A 24,452-nucleotide genomic window follows, 5' to 3' on the forward strand; every position below is an offset into this window, starting at 1 on the left:
AAGAAAACCATGCATTTTTAAATCATCAGATCTCATGAGGTCACTCACTATCACGAGAACAGCAAGGGGAAATCCACACCCATGACCCAATCACCTATCACCAGGCCCCTTCCCTGACACATGGAAATTACAATTTGACATGAGATGTGGATGGGGACACAAACCATATCAGTATATTTAATTAATTAAATTTAATTTAATTATTTTTATTTATTTATTTATTTTGAGACGTAGTCTTGCTCTGTTGCCTAGCCTGGAATGCAGTGGCACGATCTTGGTTCACTGCAACCCCTGTCTCCCGAGTTCAGGCAATTCTCCTGTCTCAGCCTCCCGAGTAGCTGGGATTACAGGTGCATGCCACCACACCTGGCTGATTTTTGTGTTTTTAGTAGAGATGGGGTTGTATCATGTTGGCCAGGCTAGTCTTGAACTCGTGACCTCAGGTGATCCACCTGCCTCGGCCTCCCAAAGTGCTGGGATTATAGGTATGAGTGACTGCACCAGACCAGTATCTTTAATTTTCAATGCCAGAGAATGAAAGGGCATGTTTGGGTTCATGCAGGACCCACAGCTCACTATTAAACAATCGCTGATGAATATATCTGATCAGGACACACAGGAAGTTATTCCTGAGGGAACAGTCAGCCTGGTGAACCAGATAAACGCCACTGCCAGGTGTGTTTACCCTGAGAAGGGGACAGGGCTGTGTCGTGGGCCATTGGTCACTCATAGCTGGCTCAGAATAAATCTCTTCAAATATTTTAGAGTTTGTCTCTTTTCATCAACAATTCTGTCCTTATAAACATTATGTTGAGTGAAAGAAACCAGACAGAAAACTATGCACAATGTATGAATATCTGTACCTGTGTATCTATTTCAAAAACAAGTAAAATTAATATTAAATGTCTAGAGATGCATACTTAGTAGTATAACTGGTAAAACTGTATAGAAAAGTGAGAAAGTGGCTACCTTAAAAGCTAGGATAATTGGTATTTAGAGGAGGGGGAAGTTGCAATTGAGAAGTGATGCTGTATACGCAGGACAGGCCTCTGGCAAGCTAGAGACATTCCATTTATTGACTTAAGTAGTGGCGACCTGAGTGTTTGCTCAACATTTATGTTTTAAATGCTCACCTGTGGTTAAAAGTTGGGGAAAAGAGTAAGAGAAAAAAAAAAAGAAGAAAGGACAGGAGAACAGAAGACAAGAAGGACAGGAAAGGAGAAAAGGAGGAAGCAAGAAAGGAATGAAGGAAGAGTTTTTAAAAATCAGCTTTATTGAGATACAATTTATATACCACAAAACTCACACTTCGATGATCTTTAGTATATTTACAGAGTTGTGCCACTCTCTAATCTTAGAATATTTCCCTCATCCCAAAAAGAAACTTCATGCTCACTTACACCCCATTCTCACCTACAGCCCTCTGTCTGAATATGTGCCTTGTTTGCACTTTTCCTAGAAATGGAATCTTATAGTATGTGGTTGTGAACCCTCAATACCTAAGACCAGTCTCAGTCAATTTAGGAAGTTTATTTTGTCAAAGTTAAGGACCTGTGCCCGTGACACAGCCTCAGGAGGTCCTGACGACACGTGCACAAGGTGGTTGGGGCACAGTTTGGTTTTACAGATTTTAGGGATACACGAAATGTCAATTACCTAAGATGTACACTGGTTCCGTCTGGAAAGTCTGGACAACTCGAATTGGGGAGGGGGCTTCCAGGTCATAGGTAAGAGACAAAGGATTGCATTCTTTTGAGTTGCTGATTAGCTTTTTCAAAGGAAGCAATCAGATATGCATCTATCTCAGTGAGCTGAGGGATGACTTTGAGCTCTGTCTGTCCTTTATCCACAAGGAAATTCCTCGTGAGGGAGGTATCTTTTTTAGGAATAGAATGGGAGGCAGGTGCGCCCTTAGCAGTGCCCAGCTTTTGTGATTTGGGGGTCCCAAGATTCATTTTCCTTCCACGTGGTCTTTGTGTCTGGCTTCTTTCATTGTGCATAATACTTTTGAGGTTCATCCATGTTGTAGCATGTGTAAGTACTCAGTTCTCTTTCATGGCTAAATAGTATTCCATCATATGGATAGACCACATTTTGTTTTTCCATTCTTCAGTTGATGGACACTTGGGTTGTTTCCACAGCCAAATAGCTGTCGTGAATAATGCTTCTATGACTATACATGTTCAAAGCTTAGTACGAATGTCATTTTATTTCTTTCTCTATTTATTTATTTATTGAGATGGAGTCTTGCTTTGTCGTCCAGGCTGGAGTGCAGAGGTGCAGTCTCGGCTCACTGCAAGCTCGGCCTCCCGGGTTCACGCCATTCTCCTGCCTCAGCCTCCAGAGTAGCTGGGACTACAGGGGCCCTCCACCACACCCAGCTAATTTTTTGTATTTTTAGTAGAGATGGGGTTTCACCATGTTAGCCAGGATGGTCTCAATCTCCTGACCTCATGATCCGCCCGCCTCGGCCTCCCAAAGTGCTGGGTTTATAGTCGTGAGCCACCACACCTGGCTTATTTATTTATTTTTGAGACGATGTCCTACTCTGTTGCCCAGGCTGGAGTGCAATGGCATGATCTCGGCTCACTGCAACTTCTGCCTCCTGGGTTCAAGTGATTCTCCTGTCTCAGCCTCCCGAGTAGCTGGGATTACAGGCATACACCACCATGCCTGGCTAATTTTTTGTATTTTTAGTAGAGACAGGGTTTCACCATGTTGGCCAGGCCGGTCTCGAACTCCTGACCTCAAGTGATCCACCCCACTCAGCCTCCCAAAGTGTTGGGATTACAGGCGTGAGGCACCGTGCTGGGGTTTTATTTCTCTTAAAGAATTTCTCTGAGAGGACTTGCTCAGTCACATGGTAACTATGTTTAACATTTTTGAGGAATTGCCAAATTGTTTTCCACAGCAGCTGTACCATTTTTCATCCTACCAGCAGTGTGTGAGGATTCTACTTTCTCCACATCCTTAACAGCATTTGTTATTGTCTGCTTTTTATTATAGCCACCCTAGTGGATAAGAAGTGGTGTCTCACTGTGTTTTTGATTTGCGGTTCTCTAATGACTAATGATGTTGAGCATCTTTTCATGTGTTTATTGCATACACTACACTTTCTTTTCTTTTTTTTTTTTTTTTTTTGAGATGGAGTTTTGATCTTGTTGCCCAGACTGGAGTGCAATGGCGTGATCTCCACTCACAGCAACCTCTGCCTCCCAGGTTCAACCTATTCTCTCGCCTCAGCCTCCCCAGTAGCTGGGATTACAGGCATGCACCACCACGCCCGGCTTTAGGATGCCAAGGTAAGAGGAGAAAAATTGGCAATTTTTTTGGCATTTTTAGTAGAGATGGGGTTTCTCCATGTTGGTCAGGCTGGTCTTGAACTCCTGACCTCAGGTGATCCGCCCGCCTTGGCCTCCCAAAGTGCTGGGATTGCAGGCATGGGCCTCCCCTGCCCCCCGCCTCCGGCTACACTTTCTTTAGAGAAATGTCTGTTCAAATCTTATGCCCATTGAACATTTTTTTTTATTACTGAGTTGTAAGTTATTTTCTTAATTCTACATATGTCTCTTATTGGATATACGATATGCAAATATTTTCTCCCAGTCTATAACGTGTCTTTTCCATTTTCTTTTCTTCTTTCTTGTTTCTTTTTTAGAGACAGGGTCTTGCTCTGTCGCCCAGGCTACAGTGTAGTGCTGTGATCATAGCTCACTGCAGCCTTTACCTCCTGGGCTCACGTGATCCTGCTACCTCAGCTTCTCGAGTAGCTGGAACTACAGGCCCAGCTAATTTTTAAAATATTTTTGTAGAGATGGAGTTTTACAATATTACCCAGGCTGGCCTGAAACTCCTGGTCTCAAGCAATCCTTTTTTTTTTTTTTTTTTTTTTTTTTTTTTTTTTTTTTTTTTTTTTTTTGAGACGAGGTTTTTTGCCCTTGTCGCCCAGGCTGGAGTGCAACGGCACGTTGTCAGCTCACCACAACCTCCGTCTTCCAGATTCAAGCGATTCTCCTGCTTCAGCCTCCCGAGTAGCTGGGATTACATGCATGCGCCACCACACCCAGCTAATTTTGTATTTTTAGTAGAGACAGGGTTTCTCCATGTTGTTCAGGCTGGTCTCGAACTCCCCACCTCAGGTGGTCCGCCCACCTCGGCCTCTCAAAGTGCTGGGATTATAGGTGCGAGCCACCACATCTGGCCAACCAATCCTTTTACCTTGGCATCCTAAAGTGTTGGGATTACAGGCGTGAGCCGCTGCACCTGGCCTCCTTTCTATTTCTTGATGGTGTTGTTCGAAATGCAGTTTTAAAATGTTTATTAAATTCAACATCAATTTTTCTTCAATAATTTGTGCTTTCAGTGTTGTACCTAAGAAATAATTGCTTAATTCAAGATCACAAAGCTTTACTTCTGTGTTTTCTTCTAAGAGTTGTATATTTTAGCTCTTACATATACATCTGTGATCTATTTTGAGTTGATTTTTTTTTTCTTTTTTGGAGATAGCATCTCACTTTGTTGCCTAGGCTGGAGTGCAGTGGTACGATCTTGGCTCACAGCAACCTCTGCTTCCCAGGTTCAAGCAGTCCTATCACTTCAGCCTCCCACGTAGCTGGGACTGCAGGAACAGGCCACCACACCTGGCTGCTTCTTTGTGTGTGTGCGTGTGTGTGTTTTTGGTAGACACAGGGTTTCACCATGTTGCCCAGGCTGGTCTTGCACTCCTGAGCTCAGGGTGATCCACCCACTTCAGCCTCCCAAAGCATTGGGATTACAGGCACAAGCCACCATGCCCAGCCTTATTTTGAGTTGATTTTTAGATGTGGTGTGAGATAGGGGATCTAACTTCTTTTTTTTTTTTTTTTTTTTTTTTTTTTTTTTTTTTTTTTTGCATGTGCATGTCCAGTTCTCCCAGCTCCGTTTATTGAAAAGGAAGAAAGTACTTTAAGCAGATCAAAAACCTTCCATGGCTGCCACACCAAAGAGAGCTGTCCCAATTGCTGCATGAGTCTTTCAAGACTTTCTTGATGGTATGGCTCCAACCTGCCTTTTCGGGCTTAACACTCTTTAGTCCATTTGCAAATGTTTCTTCAAATTCAAATTAGTCTGGATGCTCTTCCCTAAGTACATCTTCCTGTGTACTTTTGTTGGGCTCTGATAAATACATTTTCTTTTTGCCTTTCAGCATCTTATCTCTTTCTAAATCCAGCAACAAGTCTTGGCTTTGTACAGCTTTCCTTCCTGAACCTGATCTCATGTCTCCTTTCTGATGCCTACAGTAAGTGTCATCTGAATATTACTTAGGCCAGGAAAACCTTTCTCTCTCTAATTTTTTGTCACTAACATTAAAAGCAACAGCGACAACAGCAACACACCTCTTTTACTTAATTTTCTACTTGTTTGATTCATCTTCCCTGCTGGAGAGAGACGTCTTTAGAGATGAACCTGTATCTCCTTCGCCATCATTTCTCCTCCAGGATTTAACACAGCATCTTTAAAGGAGTAGTGATAGATAAATGCTCATTGATTTGCTCATACCAGTGTCTTAAGGAATCAAATGGATCCATAGATTTGGGCTTATGTGAAATCCTCTTCATCTGCGAAATATGGAAATGAAAACTATTCTGGAAAAACTACAAACTAAATACCTGTGAACAGATAACTTTAAGTAATTTAGAAGCTGGATACATAAAACATATGTTGAAGTCTTTTGTAAAATGAAGTTTTTTCAATAAAAAGTTATTTATGATTATATACAATTTACAAATTTTGTTATTTAATAATTAATATTTAATTCATGTTTTACCTATGTGGATTTTGTCTGTTTTCTGCCTTTTCTGTGTTTTTATCTTTTGTGTGAATTTTCTGAAGCCTAGACAAACTCTCAGCAAACTCGCAGCATCTTAGAGACTTCTGAACGGCAGGATAGTGCACTCCAGGAAGTCAGAGTGGTAAGCTGTGGTCCACAACAGGCTGACCTAGACCTGAGCACCAGCTCTGCACAGCTTAGCTGTGGTGCCCTGACAACCACCCTCACCGGACCCCAGGTTACTCATTTGAAAATGGGGCTAATGACAGCTCTCTTAGGTTGTGGAATGAATTAGAGATGAGTGCTAGAAAGCATTCATTATAGGGTCAGCATTTAATGAGTGCTAATACCAGAAGCTCCCACTTTTTTTTTTTCCTTCTACACATTGCAGCATGGTTTAGTACTGGTTGCTAATGGTCTCCTTTTACTTCTCACAATCCACAGTCCCAATGGCCCAAGGACTTTTGCTACAATAGAACACCTTCACATGCCAAGACATCTCCTAACGCGGGAGCTGTCTGAATTATCTGTGCTAGATTGGATGTGCTATATTATTCCAGACACACAAGACCACTATAGCAATCAATAATCATGATAATAACAGAGCATGACAAATGTCCTCTGGCATTTTTAAAAGCGCATGGCTTCCTCTGACTGGTCATTGAGAGGATCTGGCCAGTTGGGAGCTGGAGGGCCTGCATGAGGAAAGCAATCGCTCCCAGAACTAGGGTCCTGGGCAGTGTGGACTCCATCTGCCATGGGACTGGTGTGTCTGTGGACCATCCTTGGACAACACCAGGCTTCTGAGTCCTGAGTTACAACCAGGTTTCTGCTAAGATGAAGCAGGCTCTCTCTCTCTGCCTTGGCCTTCCATGAGGCTGTTTGAAAGATTAAACCGTTGCTACTTTGCCTCCAAGAAAAATTACTTTCAGTCCTTTGGCACCATGTTTTGGCTTCCTACCATTTAGAGTTATTGATAATTTCCTTGCTTTTATCACCTTCAGGGGAAAAAAAAAAAAAAAAAGTCCTTAGATGGAAACATTTTTTCTGTTTCCCTTTAAATGCAGGACCCTCCCACCCTCTGTGGGCAGACCTGAAGGGCACTAGTCTTACTCACTATTTTCCCTGAGAGCAAATCTCCGCTGTGAACAAGGTCATCAGCCTCTCTAATGTGCACTGAACACCCTGCACTGATTAAACCTCAGCATGGTGCCTGGAGAATGTTCTCCCTCCTTACTTGATTCTCATCCTCAGGAGACAAACAGAACATAAATTCCTTAATATGGTAGATGAGTACAGGTGTCTTCAAAATCAGATTCTAACCCGTTTCCAGCTCAGCATCATCTCTCTGAAGTCTGTCACCATCTCATCCTACCCCTTCCTCTGCTTGGAATTTCCTCCCTCCCTTCTCAAATTAAGTTCCTACTCATCTTTGAAGAGCTAGCCCAAATGTGACTTCCTGGGGGAGATCTTCCATGACCCTCTTAGACAGAATCAGCCCTTCTCCTCCCACTGCAAGCTCCCCAGGGCCCCTTACCCCACGCAGCCACGCTTCTAAAACCCTGGAGTTCCTGCTACAATGCAGATTCTGGTTCTGGAGCCTAAGATTCATTTCTAACAAACCTCTGGGTGGTGCCGCCGCTGCAGGTCCATGCAATGCTTCCAGTGGAATAACGCAGCCTTCTCAGCACAGGGTTTTGTTCTCATTTGTGTGTGTGTGTCTTATCATTCTGCTTTAGCAGGACACCAACTGGCTGTCTCATCCCTGAGTTCCCAGCCCTGAGCACAGAGCAAACCGCAAAAGTCAATGTGTTGAATGAGGACACCTCCTTTGTCAACGCTTGCATGAGCTTTCCCTCAGGTTTCTTTCTTCTCCCCTCCCCTCTCCTCTCCTTTTCTCCCCTCCTATCCCCTTCCCTTCCCCTCCCCTCCCCTTCAGTTCCTCCTTCTCTCCCTCCCTCCCTTCTTTCTTTGTTTTCTTTTCTTCTGTTTCTTTTTTCTTTTTTTTTAAGACAGGATCTTGGTCTGTCACCCAGGCTGGAGTGCAGTGGTGCAATCATAGCTCACTGTAGCCTCGACCTTCCAGGCTCAAGAGATCCTCTTGCCTCAAGCTTCCAAGTAGCTGGGACTACGAGTGCACACCACTGTGCCCGGCTACATTTTTAAATTTTTGTGAAGACGGGGTCTTGTTGTGTTGCCCAGGCTGGTGTCAAACTCCTGGCCTGAAGCAATCCTCCCACCTCAGCCTCCTGAAGCACTGGGATTACAGGCATGAGCCACTGAACTGGGCTAGGCCTCTCCTTTTTGGTGTTCACTTTATTTTAAGGCAAACCCAGACTGTTTGTATTTTAATTAAGTAAACAGATATTTACAGATAAGATACAAAGCACAGCCAGGCTTTCTCAAGACGAAAGAGCTGGTAGCTTCTGTTGCTCAGTGCCTTCCTGACTTCAACCCCCTGTTCACATGCCCATTTCTCACACTGTGTGCGTTCTGCCTGTTCTCATGCTTAGTGAGTGTGGCTGAAATCCATGGAGGTGGGACTTGGATTTCATTCCCATCCAATTCCAGTTAACTGATGAGTATCCTAGTTTTAGACATGGTACTCTGAGGATGGTGGAGGGAAGGTGAAGTTTGCGGAGGAGGAGTGGCTCTCATCCATTCGTCTATCCCTGGATGGTCTCCGGTTCACTTTGCATCATGAGCACTCAAGAGTTAAAAGGGTCTCATTTCTTCGCCGCAGATCACGTCCTCAAGCCACTGTCTTTTTTTCTGTTCTCTCTGGCTTGCCTTTTTTTTTTTTTTTTTTTTTGCATGTAGTTTGATATGTACAATGAGTTCACCAGCAAAATTAAATTATATCATGAAGTGATAAAATGCATACAGTGGAGATGACTTGCAGTGAGCATTTGAGATGATGCCATTCTGTCCTGTTTAAAAATATTAAGCAGCCATAGCATGTCCTATCTGGAAAGAAGCTTGCAGAGATCCTCTGGTCTATACCTATTCCCAGGTAGGGAAACTGAGCCCAGAGAAACTGCCTGGCCTCCCAGGACCCCACAAACAGAGTACATCCAAGCTAGGATCAGAAACCAGGACCCCCGGCAACTGCTTCCTTACATGTGCAACCCCTTGCTCTTGAACCTGATGGTTAGAACTAGTCTCCCTGTAATATATTTCCTGTGTCTCGGAGACTCCAAGGCCTCTTTTGGCCTCTGAAAGCTAACTTTTAAAAAATTTCACAAGGCCTCTTTTGGCCTCTGAAAGCTAACTTTTTAAAAATTTCAGGTGCATTGCTGTTTGCTCAAATATTCTATTGCTCTTGTTTTTCACTCACATTGTGACATCTTTAATTCTTCAAGACTTTAAAATCCACCCTTCTTAGGCCCTGGGCCATGCAGTTTCTGTAAGACATGACCTGTCATGCCGGGTCATAATTTCCTGTTTACTTATCTGTTTCCACTGTGTGGACTGTGAGACTCCTGAGGGCAGGGATCATATCCCTAGCACATAGTAGAAGTCAGTAAGGTAAGAATCTACTTGCTAGGAAAAGGGGAGTCTCATGCATCCGCTAATCCTGATTCAGGTGACACTCACATTTTGCATCCAGATCTCCTTAATAGTCACTGACAGTCGCTGGCTGCAGGCTTAGCTCATCCCTTTGGAGAAGGATGCTGTTAGGCTGTGACCCAGAGGCTAGTTTATTAGGCCCTGCTTTTTTCCCTTGGGTCTCGTCCATGATGACTCATGCGTCTTGTAATTTGATGTCAGTGTTCAGACACAGCTAAGCTATAATGTTCTCAGAAATGGCAAAGAAAACATAATTCATCAAAGGAAAAGCCACCATGTATCTGCCACCCATGCATAGCAGAAGCGATCAGACCTTAATGACTAAAAATAGTTCGTTTTCTTGTTTTTGAGAGAGTCTTGCTCTGTCGCCCAGGCTGGAGTACACTGGTGTGATCTCAGCTCACTGCAAACTCCGTCTCCTGGGTTCAAGCAATTCTCCTGCCTCAGCCTCCCGAGTAGCTGGGATTACAGGCGCCTGCCACCATACCTGGTTAATTTTTGTATTTTTAGTGGAGATGAGGTTTCACCATGTTGGCCAGGCTAATCTTAAACTCATGTCCTCAGGTGATCCACCTGCCTTGGCCTCCCAAAGTGCTGGAATTACAGGCATGAGCCACCGTGCCTGGCCTAAAAATAATTCTTTAGAAGACTTTTGGACACCTTTATATCATGCCCCAGGCACACCAAATACTTCACATAAGATTGATTCACCCCACAATTTACAAGCTTGAGATCCAGGGTGACTCAGCAATGGTTCTGGGGTTTAGTGTTAAGTCCTCGATCACTTCTTGTGTCATGGCTTGTCTCCTATGATACCGCCATACCAAATGGAAAAACCATTTGGCAGTATCTACCATACCCCGAGACTCAGCAATTCTACTTTAGGAAATGTATCTAATAGAAATGAGGGCTTAGGTCCACTAAAAGACACATACTAGAATATTCATAGGACCATTATTTACAGTAGAAAAAATTCTAAAGTCCAACAGGGAGAATGGGTGAATGAATTGCTGTATATTCATACAACGGAATACTACACAGCAATGAAAAGGACTACTGAGACATCCAATAAGGATGAATCTTACAGGCATAATGTTGATTAAAAGAAATCAGATACAAGAGATTTATACTGCACTATTTCGTTTATATAAAGTTCAAAACCAGCCTAAGTTAATCTATGGTGATAGAGATCAGAATGGTGGCTGCCTCTAGGAAGCATTGATTGGGAGGCAGTCTCTGGGAGCCTTCTGGGATGCTGGAAGCTATCTTTGTGCTTATCTGGATCACAGTTACGTGGGTGTATACCATGTAAAAATTAAGCCGTGCACCTAAGACTTATGTACTTGACTGTATGTAATGACAAAAACAGCAATTACTTTTGCACCAACCTAACATATAAGTTACAGCTCAAGAAAAAAAGTTTTTAAAAAGGAGGACTTTAAAAATTTATCCTTCTATGTATATATATGTAGGTGAGTTTCTATTGTACAAACAAGTTTGAATTTTTTCTACCCCTTATGGCATTAGACCTTGGGCTGTTCTAATCTCTCCATGTTTTAATTTCCTCGAAAAGGAATAATAGTAACAATATTTTCCTCATAGACTTGTTGCGAGAATTAAATAAGTTAAATTCAAAATTTTAAAGCACTTAATATAATAGCTAGCACACAGTAAGTGCTTTATAAGTGCTTGTTGACTATAATAGCATTCTATCAGAAGCGTTTTTCTTTTTTTTATTATTATATTTTAAGTTCTAGGGTACATGTGCACAAGGTACAGGTTTGTTACATATGTATACAAGTGCCATGTTGGTGTGCTGTACCCATTAACTCGTCATTTACATTAGGTATATCTCCTAATGCTATCCCTTCCCCTTCTCCCCACCCCACGACAGGCCGCTGTGTGTGATGTTCCCCTTCCTATGTCCAAGTGTTCTCATTGTTCAATTCCCACCTATGAGTGAGAACATGCGGTATTTGGTTTTTTGGCCTTGTGATAATTTGCTGAGAATGATGGTTTCCAGCTTCATCCATGTCCCTACAAAGGACACAAACCCATCCTTTTTTATGGCTGCATAGTATTCCATGGTGTATATGTGCCACATTTTCTTAATCCAGTCTATCATTGCCATCAATGGACATTTGGGTTGGTTCCATGTCTTTGCTATTGTGAATAGTGCCTCAATAAGCATATGTGTGCATGTGTCTTTATAGCAGCATAATTTATAATCCTTTGGGTATATACCCAGTAATGGGATGACTGGGTCAAATGGTATTTCTAGTTCTAGACCTTTGAGGAATTGCCACACTGTCTTCCACAATGGTTGAACTAGTTTACAGTCCCACCAACAGTGTAAAAGTGTTCCTATTTCTCTACATCCTCTCCAGCACCTGCTGTTTCCTGACTTTTTAATGATCACCATTCTAACTGGTGTGAGATGGTATCTCATGTGGTTTTCATTTGCATTTCTCTGATGGCCAGTGATGATGAGCATTTTTTCATGTGTCTGTTGGCTACATAAATGTCTTCTTTTGAGAAGTGTCTGTTCATATCCTTCACCCACTTTTTGATGGGGTTGTTTGTTTTTTACTTGTAAATTTGTGTGAGTTCTTTGTAGATTCTGAATATTAGCCCTTTGTCACATAAGTAGATTGCAAAATTTTTCTCCCATTCTGTAGGTTGCTTGTTCACTCTGATGGTAGTTTCCTTTGCTGTGCAGAAACTCTTTAGTTTAATTAGATTCCATTGGTCAATTTTGGCTTTTGTTGCCGTTGCTTTTGGTGTTTTAGACATGAAGTCCTTGCCCATGCCTATGTCCTGAATGGTATTGCCTAGGTTTTCTTCTAGGGTTTCTAACATTTAAGTTTTTAATCCATCTTGAATTAATTTTTGTATAAGGTGTAAGGAAGGGATCTAGTTTCAGCTTTCTATACACAGTTAGCCAGTTTTCCAAGCACCATTTATTAAATAGGGAATCCTTTCCCCATTTCTTGTTTTTGTCAGGTTTGTCAAAGATCAGATGGTTGTAGAGGTGTGGTGGTATTTTTGAGGGATCTCTTCTGTTCCATTCGTCTATATCTCTGTTTTGGTACCAGTACCAAGCTGTTTTGTTTACTGTAGCCTTGTAGTATAGTTTGAAGTCAGGTAGCTTGATGCCTCCAGCTTTGTTCTTTTGGCTTAGGATTGTCTTGGCAATGTGGGCTCTTTTTTGGTTCCATATGAACTTTAAAGTAGTTTTTTCCAATTCTGTTAAGAATGTCATTGGTAGCTTGAGGGGGATGGCATTGAATCTATAAATTATCTTGGAAAGTATGGCCATTTTCACAATATTGATTCTTCCTATCCATGAGCATGGAATGTTCTTCCATTTGTTTGTGTCCTCTTTTATTTCACTGAACAGTGGTTTCTAGTTCTCCTTGAAGAGGTCCTTCACATCCCTTGTAAGTTGGATTCCTAGGTATTTTTTTCTCTTTGAAGCAATTGTGAATGGGAGTTCACTCATGATTTGGCTCTCTGTTTGTCTGTTCTTGGTGTATAGGAATGCTTGTGATTTTTACACATTGATTTTGTATCCTGAGACTTTGCTGAAGTTGCTTATCAGCTTAAGGAGATTTTGGGCTGAGACGATGGGGTTTTCTAAATTTACAATCACGTCATCTGCAAACAGGGACAATTTGACTTCCTCTTTTCCTAATTGAATACCCTTTATTTCTTTCTCCTGCCTGATTGCCCTGGCCAGAACTTCCAACACTATGTTGAATAGGAGTGGTGAGAGAGGGCATCCCTGTCTTGTGCCAGTTTTCAAAGGGAATGCTTCCAATTTTTGCCCATTCAGTATGACATTGGCTGTGGGTTTGTCATAAATAGCTCTTATTATTTTGAGATACGTTCCATCAATACCGAATTTATTGAGAGTTTTTAGCATGAAGGCTGTTGAATTTTGTCAAAGGCCTTTTCTGCATCTATTGAGATAATCATTTGGTTTTTGTCTTTGGTTCTGTTTATATGCTGGATTATGTTTATTGATTTGTGTTGAACCGGGGGGATAAAGGGGTTCAAGGAATTTATCCATTTCTTCTAGGTTTTCTAGTTTATTTGCATAGTGATGTTTATAGTATTCTCTGATGGTAGTTTGTATTTCTGTGGGATTGATGGTGGTATCCCCTTTATCATTTTTTATTGCGTCTATTTGATTCTTCTCTCTTTTCTTCTTTATTAGTCTTGCTAGTGGTCTATCAATTTTGATGATCTTTTCAAAAAAGTAGTTCCTGGATTCATTGAGTTTTTGAAGGGTTTTCTGTGTCTCTATCTCCTTCAGTTCTGCTCTGATCTTAGTTATTTCTTGCCTTCTGCTAGCTTTTGAATGTGTTTGCTCTTGCTTCTCTAGTTCTTTTAATTGTGATGTTAGGGTGTCAATTTTAGATCTTTCCTGCTTTCTCTTGTGGCCATTTAGTGCTATAAATTTCTCTCTACACACTGCTTTAAATGTGTCCCAGAGATTCTGGTACGTTGTGTCTTTGTTCTCATTGGTTTCAAAGAACATCTTAATTTCTGCCTTCATTTCGTTATGTTCCCAGTAGTCATTCAGGAGCAGGTTGTTCAGTTTCCATGTAGTTGAGCAGTTTTGAGTGAGTTTCTTAATCCTGAGTTCTAGTTTGATTGCACTGTGGTCCAGGAGACAGTTCGTTATAATTTCTGTTCTTTTACTTTTGCTGAGGAGTGCTTTACTTCCAACTATGTGGTCAATTTTGGAATAAGTGCAATGTGGTGCTGAGAAGAATGTATATTCTGTTGATTTGGGGTGGAGAGTTCTGTAGATGTTTATTAGGTCTGCTTGGTGCAGAGCTGAGTTAAATTCCTGGATATCCTTGTTAATTTTCTGTCTTGATGATCTGTCTAAGGTTGACAGTGGGGTGTTAAAGTCTCCCATTATTATTGAGTGGGAGTCTAAGTCTCTTTGTAGGTCTCTAAGGACTTGTTTTATGAATCTGGATACTCCTGTATTGGGTGCATATATATTTAGGATAGTTAGCTCTTCTTGTCGAATTGATCCCTTTACCATTATGTAATGGCTTTCTTTAAAGTCTGTTTTATCAGAGACTAGGACTGCAACCCCTGCCTTTTTTTGTTTTCCATTTGCTTGACAGATCTTCCTCCATCCCTTTATTTTGAGTGTATGTGTGTCTCTGCACGTGAGATGGGTCTCCTGAATACAGCACACTAATGGGTCTTAACTCTTTATCCAATTTGCCAGTCTATGTCTTTTAATTGGAGCATTTAGCCCATTTACATGTAAGGTTAATATTATTATGTGTGAATTTGATCCTGTCATTATGATGTTCGCCGGTTATTTTGCTCGTTAGTTGATGCAGTTTCTTCCTAGAAATGTAAATTGTAAATGGTCTTTACAATTTGGCATGTTTTTGCAGTGGCTTATACCGGTTGTTCCTTTCCATGTTTAGTGCTTCCTTCAGGAGCTCTTGTAAGGCAGACCTGGTGGTGACAAAATCTCTCAGCATTTGCTTGTTTGTAAAGGATTTTATTTCTCCTTCACTTATGAAGCTTAGTTTGGCTGGACATGAATTTCTGGGTTGAAAATTCTTTTCTTTAAGAATGTTGAATGTTGGCCCCCACTCTCTTCTGACTTAGAGAGTTTCTGCTGAGAGATCCACTGTTAGTCTGATGGGCTTCCCTTTGTGGGTAACTCAACCTTTCTGTCTGACTGCCCTTAACATTTTTTCCTTCATTTCAACTTTGGTGAATCTGACAATTATGTGTCTTGGAGTTGTTCTTCTCGAGGAGTATCTTTGTGGCATTCTCTGTATTTCCTGAATTTGAATGTTGGCATGCCTTGCTAGATTGGGGAAGTTTTCCTGGATAATATCCTGCAGAGTGTTTTCCAACTTGGTTCCATTTTCCCCATCACTTTCAGGTACACCAATCAAACATAGATTTGGTCTTTTCATATAGTCCCATATTCTTGGAGGCTTTGTTCATTTCTTTTTACTCTTGTTTCTCTAAGCTTCTCCTCTCACTTCATTTCATTCATTTGATCTTCAATCATTGATACCCTTTCTTTCAGTTGATCAAATCGGCTACTGAAGCTTGTGCATTTGTCACATAGTTCTTGTGCCATGGTTTTCAGCTCCATCAGGTCATTTAAGGACTTCTCTACACTGGTTATTCTAGTTAGCCATTTGTCTAATCTTTTTTCAAGGTTTTTAGCTCCTTTGTGATGGGTTCAAACTTCCTTCTTTAGCTCAGAGAAGTTTGATCGTCTGAAGCCTTCTCTCAACTCGTCAAGTCATTCTCCAGCTTTGTTCTATTGCTGGTGAGGAGTTGCATTCCTTTGGAAGGGGAGAAGCACTCTGATTTTTAGAATTTTCAGCTTTTCTGCTCTGTTTTTTCCCCATCTTTGTGGTTTTATCTGCCTTTGGCTTTTGATGATGGTGATGTACAGATGGGGTTTTGGTGTGGATATCCTTTCTGCTTGTTAGTTTTCCTTCTAACATTCAGGACCCTCAGCTGCAGGTCTCTTGGAATTCACTGGAGGTCCACTCCAGACGCTGTTTGCCTGAGTATCAGCAGCGGAGGCTGCAGAGCAAATGTTGCTGCCTGATCTTTCCTCTGGAAGTTTTGTCTCAGAGGGGTACCCGGCCATGTGAGGTGTCAGTCTGCCCTTACTAGGGGGTGCCTCCCAGTTAGGCTACTCGGGGGTCAGGGACCCACTTGAGGAGGCAGTCTGTCTGTTCTCAGATCTCAAACTCCATGCTGGGAGAACCACTACTCTCTTCAAAGCTGTCAGACAGGGACATTTAAGTCTGCAGAGGTTTCTGCTGTCTTTTGTTCAGCTATGCCCTGCCCCCAGAAGTGGAGTCTATAGAGGCAGGCAGGCCTCCTTGAGCTGCGGTGGTCTCCACCCAGTTCGAGCTTCCTGGCAGCTTTGTTTACCTACTCAAGCCTCAGCAATGGTAGGCACCCCTCCTCCAGCCTTGCTACCGCTTTGCAGTTTGATCTCAGACTGCTGTATTAGCAATGAGCTAGGCTCCGTGGGCATGGGATCCTCCAAGCCGGGCACGGGATACAATCTCCTGGTGTGCTGTTTGCTAAGACTATTGGAAAAGCACAGTATTAGGGTGGGAGTGACCCGATTTTCCAGGTGCTGTGTGTCACGGTTTCCCTTGGCTAGGAAAGGGAATTCCCTGACCCCTTGTGCTTCCTGGGTGAGGCAACGCCTCACCCTGCTTTGGCTCACACTCAGTGGGCTGCACCCATTGTCCTGCACCCACTGTGTGACAAGCCCCAGTGAGATGAACCCAGTACCTCAGTTGGAAATGCAGAAATCACCCATCTTCTGTGTCACTCATGCTGGGAGCTGTAGACTGGAGCTGTTCCTATTCGGCCATCTTGGAACCACCTATCAGCAGCATTTTTCAACATAGCACTCTTCATGAACACATTTCTTAAAGATTAGAAATTAAGCCATCATATAGCCATATATTAATTTATTTAGTCATTTCCCTACACTTAGACTTTTAGGTTGTTTCTAACTTAGAGCTATTCTAAATAATGCTGCAAGAAACCTCTATGTGTGTAACTTTGCTATTTTTAAACTTGCTTCTTTGGGATAGATTTGCCAACAGAGCATTCCACAGTGGACATTTTGAGGTTTCTGATACGTAGTTACAACTGGCTGTATTAATACTCCTATAATCTGATGCCCTGAGATGCCGCAGAGTCTTTACCAGGTCACCCAGTAATTGACCCCCTCAGAACCCATAGCTCTGGGCAGAGGAGGAGGAAAGAGATGCTGGCAAAGATGTATAGGAAGGTGGAAGGCTTGGCAAAAAAGAGTACTGCCATGTTGGTCTTGGTTGAGCCACCATGGTTAAATACCATCTTGTCACTTTCAATACTTTGGGCTCAGTAGCATAAGATCATTTATTTGGCTTTTATAACATTCTACTCCCCTGACTGTAAAGTGCTACACATTAGGTTTTTTTTTTTTGTTTTTTTTTTGATGAATTAATTCTGAAGGCTAGAGACATTTGAGATTCTGTGGCTCCCTGAGATGCTGTAAATCCAGAGCTGGGAATTGTGCCTGCAGTGGCAGAAGCTGCCAGGTCACCAGATGGCAACAGAGCGGAGGTCCAGGCGCTGCCTTTGGTCCTGAAAGTTCAGATGTTTTCTGGCTGCCCACCGTTCCACACTTGGTGGGACAAGAGCATTAACCTTTCTTCCGTGATGCAGCCAGATCTCATTTCCTTTAGTAATTATGCTAAAATCTCTAGCTTTAGGAATTAAGACAACAATTAGCCAACCTCCCAGAGATTTATTTCTTTGGCCCTGTCTTAAAATAAGGGATTGCGCAACTGTAACCTCAGCCGGGCCCTTTCTCTGAGTCAGGGTCTGGTCCGTGATATGACCATGGAAGAATGAGAAACGAAAGAGAAGAATAGAGCCAGACATAAATTATTAACAATAATAAAAACTTTAAAAATACGCTATTTTAAAGTGTATATATTAATGCAATGCAAGCCTTCCTAAAAAGAAATGTCTGTTTGTGAATCACACACAAGCAAGGCCTTCCCGTTTCATATTTCTGTGGTCTTCCATAAAAGTCATAGTAGGAAACACTCCCTAGTGGCACTTGGAAGAGAAATCACTGCCTCCGAGGAAGTGGAAAAAGGAAAAATGTTTCCAAATATTGGAACTCTTGAACATACAGATAGTCAAGATGGAGTTCTTGTTTTTTGATTTTTTTTAGAAATGAGCTATCGTTATGTTATCCATGCTGAGCATGAACCCCTGGGCTGAAGAGATTCTTTTGCTTCAGCCTCCCAAATAGCTGAGAATAGAGGTACATCACCACACCCGGACAACATGGAGTCTTTTTTTTTTTTTAGTTGTTTTTCTTTTTCAACTTTTATTTTAGATTCAGAGGGTACATGTGCAGGTTTGTTTTGTGGGTATATTTTGTGATGCTGAGGTTTGGGATACAAATGGTCCCATCATCCAGGTACTGACCAGGTGCTGACTTCCTCATTTCCTCTCTCCCCAAGCTCTCCATTCTCTACTGGCTCAGTTTCTAGCATTTCAGTATCTTCTTTCCTGCTGAAGAACTTGTCCAAGTAACGACTGTAAGTGTTTTCCTTCTCAACTTGTTCATCCTTCCTTACCTCACAAAACTGATTGACCTCAGAAAACTGACTGACCATGTTAGTTTTTCAATCTTGGCCTTCCCCCAGTAGTCCCCAGTGTCTATGGTTGCCGTCTTTATGTCCATGTGTACCTGATGTTTAGCTCCCACTTATAAGTGAGTATATGCGGTATCTGGTTTTTCTATTCCTGCTTTAATTCACTTAGGATAATGGCCTCCATCTGCAACCATGTTGCAGCAAAGGACATGATTTTATTATTTTTTTCTTTTTTGGCTGTGTAGGATTCTGTGATGTATATGTACCACATTTTCTTTATCAAATCCACTGTTGATGGGCACCCAGGTTGATTCCATGACTTTGCTATTGTGAATGGTACTGTAATGAACCTGCAAGTGCATGTGTCTTTTGGTAGGACAATTTGTTTTCTTTTGAACATATACCCACTAATGGAATTGCTGGGCTGAATGGCAGTTCTAAGTTCCTTGAGAAATCCCAAACTGCTCTTCATAGTGATGGAACTAATTTACATCCCCATAAGTGGTGTGTAAGCGTTCCCTTTTCTCTGCAGTCTTGCCAACATCTATTGTTTTTTGACTTTTTAATAATGGTCATTCTGACTGTGTGAGATGGTATCTCATTGTGGTTTTGATTTGTATTTCTCTGATAATTAGTGGTGATGAGCAATTTTTCATGTTTTTTGGCTGCTTGTATGTCTTTTTTTGAGAAGTACCTGTCTATGCCTTTTGCCCCATTTTAATGGGGCTATTTGTTTTCTGCTTGTTCAACTGTTTAAGTAAAGATGGAGTTTTTATTTAACATATTTAAAGATGAACTCACTGAAAATTAAGCCACATAGTTGGTCCTCTTTATGCATCTGTTTTGTTGACAGCCTTACCTAGAGCATACTCTTCTCTAAAGGGCTGAAGCATTCTTGATATTACACAGAGCAGTGCCTATAAAATTTAATGTGCACGTCACTTGGGAATATTGTTTAAATATGGATTCTGATTCAGTGGGTCTTGGGTGGGGCCTAGGATTCTGCATTGCTAACAAACTCCTAGATGATGCTGATGCTTCTGGTTTGTGGATCAAAGCCTGAATAGCAAAGACATAGGCAATGATGAAGTCCAGTTTCTAGAAGACGTTGAACACTCTGCTACTGATTCTCTGAGCTCAAAACATTAAGGCCTGTTTCCTGGAGCTTCCTGAGTGATCAAGAGAGATCCTCTTTCTAGCTGTGATTCATGGTGTGAATAAGGGCAAATATCTCCTTTCCCCTCCTAGGTCAACCACTGAGAACATGTTGCAAACTCTCTCGGTGGAGTTTAAATAATGAAGTGATGTCTTGATCTGCCGATGTTTCAATAGCTGAGTACTTCCTTATGAAATCAATCTGAACCCAACCAACAATGGCATTGATTATTCCCTAAGGCCGTCATCTCTAGCCCACACACTTCATATAATATAGGAGGCTCTCCCAATCTTATTAACTAACCTCAGCCCGTACTTCCTCCCTGCTTCCACTGGAAGTAATTATCCTGCTGGGATTTCTAAGTCACCGTGTTTATCACTGCCTAAAGATTTTTCAGAAAAGAATAGGATTAATTAGTGTCAGAGCCAGCTTTCTTAATTTTTATTATAATGCAAAAGGAAAAGAAACCAGGTGGCATTTGCATTCATATTTGTAGACTCACTGGAATTTGGGGTTCATGAATGAAGCTAAATCTGGCAGATCAGGACTGAGTGACCTGCTCAATATTGTAATTACCTGTGAGTTTATCATATGATGGAAAAATGCTCCTGAGATAATTTTTTTGTTTGTTCGTTTAACCTAATTTTATTCATGCTTGCCTTGGCATGGGGGAATAGATCATTCAGTAAAAACATACAGTGAAAACAAAATGTCTTATCATGTGCAACTTTTAAACTACAATAATGATGTACCTTAATTACTTTCATGCACACAAGTCTAACATTCTTTTTTTTTTTTTAATAAACACAATTAAGACTTCTAGGAGCATTTTATAATAAAGTAATTCCTAATTAATTTTTCTTTGTAGATAGATCAAGCACCTCCAAAATATAAATTCCTATACACAGTGAGCATGTTACTTAAAATGAACACTTAAATTAAGTACGTGGACAGTCTTAAGATAAGCTTACATTATAGATTCAGCTAGGAAGGCAACAGACCATAGTGCCAAATGGAAAAAGTGTATTTGCAAATAAATTTTAAAAACTAAGTTAATTTTTATAATTAAATACAGAAAATATACTGATTTACTAAAATAAGTAAGATGCGATGTATTAACACTTCACTATAAAGAATGCACACCAGAACATTTATAAACAGTGAATGAGTCTTATTAAGAATAGTTTACTACAATAAACCCTGGCTAAATAGAAGTGCATATTGTGAAGCACTATGGTGGTATATGTTTTGCCACATACTCTTGTTACCTTGAGGTAGATAACACATGTGTACCAAATTTGGCATTCATTTTCAGTTGCTGCTGGTATTATGTGTTTTAAGAAATGTGTACACTATGAAAAACTTGAAAATACTCATGAATGAAAAATGTCTTAGAAAAAAATAGCTATTTTCATGCAATTATGTACAGTCTCACTGTGTAAATTTCAAGGCAAGGTTTGTTTCCTGTAAAACAGATCACTGTTCTATGAGAGAATGTTCTTTACTTGTCTTAGTTCATTTCTTTTCTCCTCCTGCGTTGCATTATTTTGCTCTAGTCTTTATTTTTGTGTGCAAATGACATGCCAGTTAAAATAAAAACTATCTCACATGTAGAAAAAGAAGGTCTGGATTTTAAAAACCGAGAACTAATAAAATCCTTACTAAATGACACCATCTGATTCAAGTAAAAAATGATTTAAACATAGTAATAAAAAAAGACAAAACACATTTCATGAAGAACACAAAGATAAATGTCTGCTGAGTGTTTTGGTTCAGATGTTTCAGAATGCTGCTGTATGTTTTATGAGGAATTTGAGGGGAAGATTTCATAGCAGAAGGTGTTAATGTGGCCTGTATTGACTTAAGTGGTGACCTAACTGGACTGCGAAACTGTGGGATGTCTATGGACTCCAGCTGCTTGTTAAAGAGGAACTTCCCACTGTTGTTCAGAAATCCTTCCTCATTTCCTCTCTCCCCAAGCTCTCCATTCTCTACTGGCTCAGTTTCTAGCATTTCAGTATCTTCCTTCCTGCTAAAGAACTTGTCCAAGTAACGAGTATAAGTGTTTTCCTTCTCAACTTGTTCATCCTTCCTTACCTCACACAACTAATTGATGAGATAACAGTCCTCCCCACCACTCACAAACTGGCTGTCCCAAGAAGACTGGTACAAGGTTTCTAATTGAGCCAGATTTGCCATTCCTTTTTCCTGTTTTTCTTGGCTTACTGACTTTGATATCAAACTTTTCAATTCTAGTTGGGACACTGAGCTATTCAAGTCATTTAATTTATCAACAACATCAGTAGGCTCATGTTGGGAACTAAGTTGAATAGTTCCTGCAATAAAGGAATCAAAATCAAATCCCTGATTCTTTTCTCTGTCTTTTCCAGCCACTTGCTGTGATGCTTCCTCTAGTGCTATCTGGGCTTTAACCAATCCATTCCTTTCACGTTTTGATTTGCCTTATCAGATTTTTCTTTGCTTGTTCTTTCCAATTGGAAAGATGTATAATAAGGTTGGGTTCACAGTAATGGTTCACTCTGTGTCTCCAAACTAAGTTATCTAAATATGATGATGACCTCGTTTTGTAGTTACAAGTATGGCTACACTCCAGATCACAATATTTGTTTTCATGATCATCTGGGTACTGCCAACAAGGCTCAGTAGAGTAATTGGTACAAAAGCAGGATCCTCCAGATACTTTTCCTGATCTCCATCCAAATATTTTCAGGGGTCGACCTGTACTTCTTCATCAGTGGCATCAGACAGAGCTCTTGGATCAAGCTGAACTTCATCAATGTCAAAGTTGTTATGTATAGGCCAATCATTGCCAATCATATTGCCTTTTCCTTTAGAATTATTGAACTTGTGTAAACAAGGAAGAAAACTGGCATCAAAAGGAAAGATCTTTCAAAAAGAGAGAAGAAAAATAATTATGCTTTCACAGCATGATAGTTTCTTGATGTTCATTGCATATGCCAAACAGACCTGTTGAGTTCCCCTTAGATTTGAAGCTCAAAAAGTTCTACTCATATTGAGAATTAAAAAGATTGCAGTACTCATAGTTCAAGAAAGGGGCAGCAACTCTGCAGATATTTAAATAAAACACTCAAGAAACTCAAACGGAATGAGATGATACACTATGCACTCAGATTACTGTGCTAAACGATTTAACAAATATGTGAATAAATGTGCACACAACAGGCTTCTGTGAACATTCTCCTCACAGTGCATATACATTCAGTGTTGGACTCATCCTGAGTAGCATCGTTCTAAGGTGCTGGTAAGCACTATTTCTGTTTTGCTTCTTTTCTTCCTTTGTTGCTGTATATTTCTTTTTCTTTCTTTCTTTTTTTTTTTTTTTTTTTTGAGACGGAGTCTTGCTCTGTCTCCCACGCTGGAGTGCAGTGGCCGGATCTCAGCTCACTGCAAGCTCCTCCTGCCGGGTTCACGCCATTCTCCTGCCTCAGCCTCCCGCGTAGCTGGGACTACAGGCACCCGCCACCTCGCCCGGCTAGTTTTTTTTTTTTTTTTTTTTTTTTTTTTTTTGAGACGGAGTCTCGCTCTGTCCCCGGGCTGGAGTGCAGTGGCCGGATCTCAGCTCACTGCAAGCTCCGCCTCTCGGGTTTACGCCATTCTCCTGCCTCAGCCTCCCGAGTAGCTGGGACTACAGGCGCCCGCCACGTCGCCCGGCTAGCTTTTTGTATTTTTTAGTAGAGACGGGGTTTCACCCTGTTAGCCAGGATGGTCTCGATCTCCTGACCTAGTGATCCGCCCGTCTCGGCCTCCCAAAGTGCTGGGATTACAGGCTTGAGCCACCGCGCCCGGCCCCGGCTAGTTTTTTTGTATTTTTTAGTAGAGACGGTGTTTCACCGTGTTAGCCAGGATGGTCTCGATCTCCTGACCTCGTGATCCACCCGTCTCGGCCTCCCAAAGTGCTGGGATTACAGGCGTGAGCCACCGCGCCCGGCCTGTTGCTGTGTATTTCAACAGGAAGCCCTGGCGGCTGTTGGTTAACAGAAGGTGTCTTGTGTTAGTGTTCAGGTGGTTCCAGCTCACCACAATCACAATCAAAGCTACCATTCATCTTACCCTGATTCAATGGGACTTCTCCGACTCATCCAGAGAGTGCAGGGACCGGACAGCCCCCAGCGTCGGCTCGGGTCTCCAGCTGCGCTGGCGGCAGTGGCGTCTCCAAGGCTCTTGCTCTCGCTTTGCTGCAGTCGCCGCCATGTAACCGTGTCCTGCGAGAGAGCGCTTCTGAGGTAATCTTAAGTGAAAAGGGACTCTGCAAATTGTGAAGACAGTATTGTCTTCTGCAAATTGTGAAAACCACAACTTTGGTAAAAGTTTGAATGCCATGTAAGGGAAGAAAAACTGGAAGGAAAACACTAAATGATAAACTCAACTAAACTGGTTGAGTTTAAACAGGAAAATATGAATATGCTTTCCTTTTACAATTTTTTGTGCTTTTTACTGTTTTTATAATGAGCAAGTATTGACATTGCAATTGAAAAGGAAATCTGGACTCTAAAAAACACTCAGTTAATGGGCCAGGTGCAGTGGCTCACACTTGTAATCTCAGCGCTTTGGGAGATGGATCCCTTGAGCTCAGGAGTTTGAGACCAGCCTGGGCAACATGGTGAAACCCGTCTCTACAAAACATACAGAAATAAGCCGGGCCGGTGCCTGTAGTTCCAGCTACTTGGGATGCTTAGGT

General features: G+C 41.5%; 1 protein-coding gene and 1 pseudogene across 1 annotated transcript in view; both read right to left on the minus strand.

Moving 5' to 3' along the window:
• The window catches only part of LOC126963224 (mitochondrial import inner membrane translocase subunit Tim23), a 901,060-nt gene that overhangs the window by 484,741 nt on the left and 391,867 nt on the right, over positions 1-24,452 (minus strand). The gene's annotated exons all lie outside the window — the stretch shown is intronic.
• On the minus strand, positions 21,413-22,570 carry LOC126962231 (mitogen-activated protein kinase 6-like; annotated as a pseudogene).

The sequence above is a fragment of the Macaca thibetana genome, chromosome 9, assembly GCF_024542745.1.
Source record: "Macaca thibetana thibetana isolate TM-01 chromosome 9, ASM2454274v1, whole genome shotgun sequence".
Taxonomy (NCBI): domain Eukaryota; kingdom Metazoa; phylum Chordata; class Mammalia; order Primates; family Cercopithecidae; genus Macaca; species Macaca thibetana.